This window comes from Artemia franciscana, chromosome 8 (assembly GCF_032884065.1).
Source record: "Artemia franciscana chromosome 8, ASM3288406v1, whole genome shotgun sequence".
NCBI lineage: Eukaryota > Metazoa > Arthropoda > Branchiopoda > Anostraca > Artemiidae > Artemia > Artemia franciscana.
In genome coordinates this window covers 43919522-43929146 of record NC_088870.1, presented here as the reverse complement: position 1 = coordinate 43929146, position 9625 = coordinate 43919522, and the positions used below count along the sequence as shown (strand labels likewise).

Sequence of the window (9625 nt, the reverse complement as noted above, 5' to 3'; positions counted from 1 at the left end):
GGGAAAAACAATCCATATTCAGACCTATACCTCATGATTCTAATGATTGCCCTTGAGCTTTGTTGATGGTGATTGCTAATTGAACATTCCCTGTGTCCCGGTCGTCATTTATATTCCCAGTATCCCGGTCGTCATTTGTGTCCCAGTGTTCCAGTCTGTAATTTCTCTTTGAGCGTCCCGTTCGTCTTTGTTTGATGGTGAGCTTTGTTGCCCCTTGAGCTTTGTTGATGGTGATTGCTAATCGAACATTGCCTGTGTCCCCGTCGTCATTTATGTCCCCCCTGTGCCCCCGGCGTCACCGTTGTAGTTGTAGCCCTGCGTCCCGGTCGTCATTTATATTCCCTGTGTCCCGGTCGTCATCCCGGTATACATTCGTTTTTGAATTGGTATATGATGAAATAAATTTTTAATTTTTTCCCTTTTTTTCCTTTTAGTTTTTTTTATTGGTTTTGACCTTTTTTTAGGTTTTTTAGCTTTTTTATTTTTTCTTTTTAGTTTTTTTTGAAGTTTTTATCTTTTTAATTTTTTTTATTTTTATTTATATTTTTTTAGTTTTCTTTTTCTCCTTTATTTTTCAGTTTTTTTCCTTTTTTTAGTTTTTTTTTCTTTTTTAGTTCTTTTAGTTTTTACCTTTTTTAGTTTTTTTTTAGTTTTTTAGATGAAAATTTTTTTAGTTTTTTTCCTTTTTTTCTTTTTAGTTTTTTATTGGTTTTTACCTTTTTTTTAGCTTTTTCAGTTTTTTTTCGTTTTTTCTTTTTACTTTTTTAGTTTTTATCTTTTTTATTTTTTTTATTTTTATTAATTTTATTAGTTTTCTTTTTCTCTTCTATTTTTCAGTTTTTTCCTTTTTTTTAAGTTTTTTTTTAGTTTTTAGTTTAGTTTTTTTTTTAGTTTTTAGTTTTTTAGTTTTTTTAGTTTTTTTAGTTTTTTAGCTTTTTTATTTTTTTTATTAGTTTTTAGTTTTTTTTGTAGTTTTTGCCTTTTTTTAGTTTTTTCAGTTTTTTTTTTAGTTTTTAGTTTTTTACCTTTTTTTACGTTTTTTTACGTCACCTGATCCACAGATCCACAGATCCATAGACAGACATAACTTATTTTTCGGCGTCACCGTTGTAGTTGTAGCCCTGCGCCCCGGTCGTCATTTATATTCCCTGTGTCCCGGTCGTCATCCCGGTATACATTCGTTTTTGAATTGGTATATGATGAAATAAATTTTTAATTTTTTCCTTTTTTTCCTTTTAGTTTTTTTTTTATTGGTTTTGACCTTTTTTTAGGTTTTTTAGCTTTTTTATTTTTTCTTTTTAGTTTTTTTTTGAAGTTTTTATCTTTTTAATTTTTTTTATTTTTATTTATATTTTTTAGTTTTCTTTTTCTCCTTTATTTTTCAGTTTTTTTCCTTTTTTTAGTTTTTTTTTTCTTTTTTAGTTCTTTTAGTTTTTACCTTTTTTAGTTTTTTTTAGTTTTTTAGATGAAAATTTTTTTAGTTTTTTTCCTTTTTTTCTTTTTAGTTTTTTATTGGTTTTTACCTTTTTTTAGCTTTTTCAGTTTTTTTTCGTTTTTTCTTTTTACTTTTTTAGTTTTTATCTTTTTTATTTTTTTTTATTTTTATTAATTTTATTAGTTTTCTTTTTCTCTTCTATTTTTCAGTTTTTTCCTTTTTTTTAAGTTTTTTTTTTTAGTTTTTAGCTTAGGTTTTTTTTAGTTTTTAGTTTTTTAGTTTTTTAGTTTTTTTAGTTTTTTAGCTTTTTTATTTTTTTTTATTAGTTTTTAGTTTTTTTTGTAGTTTTTGCCTTTTTTTAGTTTTTTCAGTTTTTTTTTTTAGTTTTTTACCTTTTTTTACGTTTTTTACGTCACCTGATCCACAGATCCACAGATCCACAGACAACTTATTTTTATATATATAGATATATATATATTTAACTACGTAAAACTTGCGAATATACAACATTCTTTGCTGTCCTATTGTGTGTCCATATAAATAGATTGTCAGGTTTACCAACTCTTGAACATGCAACATAATAATTGTCCATGGGAAAACAATCCGTATTCATATCTATACCGCATTTTTCTAACGATTGCCCTTGAGCTTTGTTGATGATGATTGCTAATCGAACATTCCCTGTGTCCCCGTCGTCATTTATATATCCCCCTGTAACCCTGGCGTCCCCGTTGTAGTTGTGTCCCTGTGTCCAGGTCGTCATTTATATTCCCTGTGTCCCGGTCGTCATTTGTGTCCCGGTATCCAAGTCTGTAATTTCTCTTTGAGTGTCCTGGTCGTCATTTATATAGATATATAGATACAGTTTCATTTCAGTTTTTTTTCTTTTTTAGTTTTTTCTTTTCTTAGTTTTTCTTTTTTAGTTTTTCTTTTTTAAGTTTCTTCTTTTTATTGATTTGTTTTCTTCAATTTGTCAATGTTCATTCTAACATTGACACTTGGAAAAATCTTTACGTGCCAAGCAAGCTAAAGCTCCAACAATTTATAATAAACCTTAAAATTTGGGGTATCTGTTTTAAGGTTTTCGAATTACTTTAATCTATTGTCAAAATATATTGAAATATTTGTGCAATTCCCAGTTTTTTTTAGTTTTTTCTTTTTTTAGTTTTTTAGCTTTTTTTGTTTTTTTTTAGTTTTTTATCTTTTTTATTTTTGTACGTTTTTTCTTTTTAGGTTTTTTCTTTTTTTAATTTTTCTATTTTTTTTTTTAGTTTTTTCTTTTTAGTTTTTTTTTTAGTTTTTTACCATTTTTCTTTTTTCGAATTTAATCTATTGTCAAAATATTTCGAAATATTTATGCAATTTCCAGTTTTTACATTCTAGTTTGTTTTCTTTTATACATATTGAAGATATAATCTGGCGTAACGGTCAGACAACTTATTTTTATATATATACTAGCTGTTGGGGTGGCGCTTCGCGCCACCCCAACACCTAGTTGGTGGGGGCGCTTCGCGCCCCCCCCCCAAGCCCCCCCGCGCGCGTAAGTCGTTACGCGCCATAATAGTTACGCGCCATTGTAGTTGTGTCCCTATGTCCCACCTGTGAATATAGATATATATATATATATATATATATATATATATATATATATATATATATATATATATATATATATATATATATATATATATCCCCCTGTTTCCCCCGGTGTCCCCGTTGTAGTTGTGTCCCTGTGTCCCGGTCGTCATTTATATTCCCTGTGTCCCGGTCGTCATTTGTATCCCGGTGTCCCGGTCTGTATATACATTCGTTTTTTAGTTTTGTTTTTCTCCTTTATTATTTTCCTTTTTTTTCTTTTTTAGCTTATTTAGATTTTTAGATTTTTTAGTTTTTTTATTAGTTTTTATTTTTTTTTTTCTTTTTAGTTTTTTTGTCCCGGTCGTCATTTATATCCCCCTGTTTCCCCCGGTGTCCCCGTTGTAGTTGTGTCCCTGTGTCCCGGTCGTCATTTATATTCCCTGTGTCCCGGTCGTCATTTGTATCCCGGTGTATTTTTTTTTATTAGTTTTTAGTTTTTTTTGTAGTTTTTGCCTTTTTTTAGTTTTTTCAGTTTTGACGTCACCTGATCCAGTTTTTTCAGGTGACGTCACCTGATCCACGATCCACAGATCCACAGACAACTTATTTTTATATATATAGATAGTTTTTTTTTTTTTTTACTTATGCCCTGGTCGTCATTTATACTCCCTGTGTCCCGGTGCTTTGTTGATTGCTAATCGAACATTCCTTTTGTCCTGGTCGCTTTCTCTTTGAGTTTCGTCATTTATTTTTTTCTTTTTTAGTTCTTTTAGTTTTTACCTTTTTTAGTTTTTTTTAGTTTTTTAGATGAAAATTTTTTTTAGTTTTTTCCTTTTTTCTTTTTAGTTTTTTATTGGTTTTTACCTTTATTTTGGCTTATTTTTCAGTTTTTTCCTTTTTTTTAGTTTTTTTTTATTTTTTATTTTTTTTAGTTTTTTACCTTTTTTTAGTTTTTTTTAGTTTTTTTTAGTTTTTTAGCTTTTTTACTTTTTTTATTAGTTTTTAGTTTTTTTTGTAGTTTTTGCCTTTTTTTAGTTTTTTCAGCTTTTTTTTTAGTTTTTTATTGGTTTTTACCTTTATTTTAGCTTATTTTTCAGTTTTTTCCTTTTTTTTTAGTTTTTTAGTTTTTTTAGTTTTTATCTTTTTTTTAGTTTTTTTAGTTTTTTTAGTTTTTTAGCTTTTTTATTTTTTTTTATTAGTTTTTAGTTTTTTTTGTAGTTTTTGCCTTTTTTTAGTTTTTTTAGTTTTTTTAGCTTTTTTATTAGTTTTTAGTTTTTTTTGTAGTTTTTGCCTTTTTTAGTTTTTTTTAGTTTTTTAGCTTTTTATTTTTTTTTATTAGTTTTTAGTTTTTTTGTAGTTTTTGCCTTTTTTAGTTTTTTCAGTTTTGACGTCACCTGATCCAGTTTTTTCAGGTGACGTCACCTGACCCATCCATCCATCACAGACAACTTATTTTTATATATATAGATATATATATATATATATATATATATATATATATATATATATATATATATATATATATTATATATATATATATATATATATATATATATATACTAGCTGTTGGGGTGGCGTTTCGCGCCACCCCAACACCTAGTTGGTGGGGCGCTTCGCACCCCCCCGCGCGCGTAAGTCGTTACGCGCCATATTAGTTACGCGCCATTGTAGTTGTGTCCCTGTGTCCCATCTATGAATAGAGATAGATATAAATATATGTTTTTAACTACGTAAAACATGCGAATATACAACACTCTTCGCTGTCCCATTGTCTGTGCATATAAATAGATCGTCTGGTTTACTGACTCTTGAACATGCAACATATAATTGTCCATTGGAAAAACAATCCGTATTCAGATCTATACCTCATAATTCTAATGATGTGTCCCTCTGTCCTGGTCGTCATTTATATTCCCTGTGTCCCGGTCGTCATTTGTGTCCCGGTGTCCCAGTTTGTAATTTCTCTTTGAGTGTCCCGGTCGTCATTTATATTCCCTGTGTCCCGGTGTCCCGGTCGTCATTTGTGTCCCGGTGTCCCAGTCTGTAATTTCTATTCGAACAATCCCTGTGTCCCGGTCGTCATTTATATATCCTGCCTGCCCCCGGCGTCCCGTTGTAGTTGTGTCCCTGTGTCCCGGTCGTCATTTATATTCCCTCTGTCTCGGTCGTCATTTGTGTCCCGGTCTGTAATTTCTCTTTGAGTGTTTTTTTTTTTTAGTTTTTTTCTAGTTTTTTACCTTTTTTCTTTTTTCAGTTTTCTTTTTCTTCTTTATTTTTCAGCGTCACTATGAAGTACATATCGACGAACCTTTGTTTTTTTAACTTAAATCTGGTAGGCATTGATGACCTTATCCAAGTCAAAATCCCAAACCCAATCATCATCGCTATCATTTCCAGTTTTGATATGTTTTGACTCTCGCTGTCCAGGTGGATTTTCATCTAACTGCGCGGTTTTGCGTTCTTTAGCCGCAAGCCTGTTTTCTTGCTGTTCTTGTGATTCCTCGGAACGCTTTCTTTTCTTACTTTCTCTATCAGCAGCAAGTTTTTTGGCATAAACTCTTTGAGCAGCTTCCTCGGCTGTTGCCATTGTAGGTTCTTCAGTCATTTTACAATTACCGTTAAATACCGTTAATGACGTCACCGTCGTAGAAAAAATGACGACAACTAACTTGATGACGTCAGTCAACGCAGAAACATGACGTCACCTGACAGACAGACAGACACACAGACAGACAACTTATTTTAATATATATAGATATATATATATATATATATATATATATATATATATATATATATATATATATATATATATATATATATATATATATATATATATATATATATATATGTATATATATATTCACAGGTGGGACACAGGGACACAACTACAATGGCGCGTAACTAATATGGCACGTAACGACTTACGCACGCGGGGGGGGGGGCCTTGGGGGCGCGAAGCGCCCCTCCAACTAGGTGTTGGAGTGGCACGAAGCGCCACCCCTACAGCTAGTAGATATATAAAAATAAGTTGTTTGTCTGTGTGTCTGTCTACTGACGTCATGTTTGTGTGTCGACTGACGTCATGTTTGTCAACTTACGTATCTATCTATATATATAAAAATAAGTTGTCTGTGTGTCTGTCGAGTGACGTCATGCCATCATGTCATGTCGTCATCAAGTTAGTTGTCGTCATGTTTGTTATGACGATGACGTCATTAAAGGTATTTAAGACATTGGTTCACGGAAAAATGTTTAATTTTAAAATGACTGAAGAACCAACGATGGCAACAGCCGAGGAAGCTGCTCAAAGAGTCTATGCCAAAAAACTTGCTGCTGATAGAGAAAGTAAGAAAAGAAAGCGTGCCGAGGAATCACAAGCAAGAGAACAGGCTTGCGGCTGATAGAGAAAGTAAGAACAGAAAGCATGCCGAGGAACTACCAGAGCAAAGAGAAACCAGACTTGCTGCTAAAAGAGAAAGTGAAAAAAGAAGGCTTGCCGAGGAATCACAAGAACAGCAAGAAAACAGGCTTGCGGCTGATAGAGAAAGTAAGAAAAGAAGGTGTGCCGAGGAATCACAACAACAGCGTGAAATTAGGCTTGCGTCTCAAAGAGAAATCACCGAAAGAAAGCGTGCCGAGGAATCACAAGAGCAGCCTGGGTCAGTGCGATCCTGGAGGTACTCAGTGGAATGGCAAAAACGAGGATTGCCACACGCACATATACTAATCTGGCTACATTATAAAATTATTTCTAACGAAATTGATGATGTGATTTCCACTGAAATACCTGATGAAAATGTCGATAAGGGGTTATATGATATTGTTGTAAAAAATATGATACATGGACCTTGCGGTGCACTGAACGAAAATTCACCATGCATTGCCAAAGGAAGGTGCACAAAGCAATATCCTCGACTTTTAGCACCATACACAATTACTGGCAATGAAGGTTACCCACAATATAGAAGAAGATCTACTGAAGATGGCGATAAAACAGCAATAATAAAGAAGCGTAATGGTACCACCATCGAAGTAGATAACCAGTGGGTTGTTCCATATTCCCCATTATTATCAAAAACATTTAATGCACACATAAACGTTGAATACTGTAATTCCGTAAGGGCAATCAAATACATATGGAAATACGTCAACAAAGGCAGTGACATGGCAGTTTATGGCTTGCAGTCCGAAATCAAAGATATCGACGAAATCGTACAATATCAGCCTGGAAGATACATAAGTAGTAATGAAGCTGTTTGGCGAATTCTTTCATTTCCAATACATGAACGTAGTCCAGCTGTTGTTCACTTAGCGGTACATTTACAGAATGGTCCACGTGTTTATTTCTCGGAAACCAACGTGCAACAAAGAGCCCTGAATCCACCGGATACAAAGTTAACTGCTTTCTTTCCGCTATGCAAAAATGATTCTTTTGCAAAAAAACTGTTGTATACTGAAGTGCCTTCGTATTACACGTGGAATACTAAAAATAAAGTATTTGAACGTCAAAAACAGGTAAGTCAGTCGACGGCCAACCTACCATATTCAAAGATACCACGATAGGAAGACTCTACACCGTTCACCCCTAATCAACACTCCCAGTAGACTAAATTTCGAGAAGTATACAACTACCGGCTGGATTCTGTAATTTAGTGACGTCCAAAAACGAATTGATTAAAAAAGTATTTCCGAATATTCTAAACAATTATAAAAATAATAAATGGCTAAGTGAAAGAGCGATTCTTGAACCCAAAAATATAGAAGTCCACGAAATCAACAATATTGTTTTAACCAAGATTCGAGACCAGGCAGTCCTTTACAAGTCAGTCGACACAGTTTTGGAACCAAATGAGGCGGTTAATTATCCATATGAATTTTATATTCCGTGGATCTTTCATGGTTCCCACCACACATGCTACAACTAAAAATAGGCGTACCAATAATACTGTTAAGAAATATCAACCCACCAAAGCTTTGCAATGGCACGCGACTCGCCGTAAAAAAAAAATATGGAAAACGTAATAGAGGCCACAATCTTGACAGGGCCTTTTGAGGGTGAGGCTGTTCTTATTCCTCGCATTCCCATGATTCAACGGATCTGCCTTTTCAATTTAAAAGATTGCAATTCCCAATTCGATTAGCATTTGCAATCACCATCAACAAAGCTCAAGGTCAATCATTAGAAAAATGTGGTATAGATCTTAATACTGATTGTTTTCCCATTGACAATTGTACGGTGCATGTTCGAGGGTCGGTAAACCTGACAATCTATTTTATATGCAGCGACACTTTGACAGCGAAGAATGTTGTATATTCGCAAGTTTTACGCAGTTAATTTGTATTGTATCTATCTATCTATCTATCTATATAAAAACGAGTTGTGTGTATGCATGTTTTGTTTGTTTGTAAAAAGAGCGTTTGCATATGACGTCATTATAAGTACATAAGGCTTTGTGTCTAGGTATTTGGGTGGCACGAAGCTCCACCCCAACAGCTAGTATCTATATATATAAAAATAAGTTGTCTGTCTGTGTGTCTGTCTAACAGGTGACGTCATGTTTCTGTTTCGACTGACGTCATGAAGTTAGTTGTCGTCATTTTTGCTATGACGGTGACGTCATTAAAGATATTTAAGACATATATGTTCACGTAGAAATCTATTAATGTTTAAGTTTAAAATGACTGATGAACTTACAATGGCAAAAGCCGATGAAGATGCTCAAAGAGTCTATGCCAAAAAACTTGCTGCTGATAGAGAAAGTCAGAAAAGAAAGCGTGCCGAGGAATCAAAAGAACAGCAAGGAAACAGGCTTGAGGCTAAAGAACGCAAAACCGCGCAGTTAGATGAAGATCCACCTGGATAACGAGAGTCAAAACATATCAAAACTGAAAATGATAGCGTTGATGATTGGGTTTGGGATTTTGACTTGGATAAGGTCATCAATGCCTACCAGATTTTAGTTAAAAAAAACAAAGGTTCGGCGATATGTATTTCATAGTGAAGCTGAAAAATAAAGAAGAAAAAGAAAAGTGAAAAAAGAAAAAATGTAAAAAACTATAAAATACTAAAAAGAAAAAACACTCAAAGAGAAATTACAGACCGGGACAGAAATGACGACCGGGACAGAGGGAACATAAATAACGACCGGGACACTCAAAGAGAAATTACAGACTGGGATACCGGGACACAAATGACGACCGGGACACAGGGAATATAAATGACGACCAGGACACAGGTATTTAAGAATATCGTTAAAAAACAAATTTTTAATTGTAAGAAGACCGTTGAAAGAGAAATTTCTAATTGTAAAATGACTGAAGAACCTACAATGGCAACGGTACCACCATCGAAGTAGATAACCAGTGGGTTGTTCCATATTCCCCATTATTATCAAAAACATTTAATGCACACATAAACGTTGAATACTGTAACTCCGTAAAGGCAATCAAATACATATGTAAATACGTCAACAAAGGCAGTGACATGGCAGTTTTTGGATTGCAGCCCGAAATCAAAGATTTCGACGAAATCGTACAATATCAGGCTGGAAGATACATAAGCAGTAATGAAGCTGTTTGGCGAATTCTTTCATTTCCGATGCATGAACG

General features: G+C 33.2%; 1 long non-coding RNA gene across 1 annotated transcript; it reads right to left on the bottom strand.

The window, feature by feature from the left end:
- Positions 1-566: 566 nt before the first annotated feature.
- Positions 567-3014, bottom strand: LOC136030468 (uncharacterized). Its single transcript, XR_010618284.1, has 2 exons — positions 1828-3014; positions 567-1025 (listed from the first exon to the last, which is right to left on the bottom strand). It is a non-coding gene; the product is annotated as an uncharacterized LOC136030468 (long non-coding RNA).
- Between the last annotated feature and the right edge of the window lie 6611 nt (positions 3015-9625).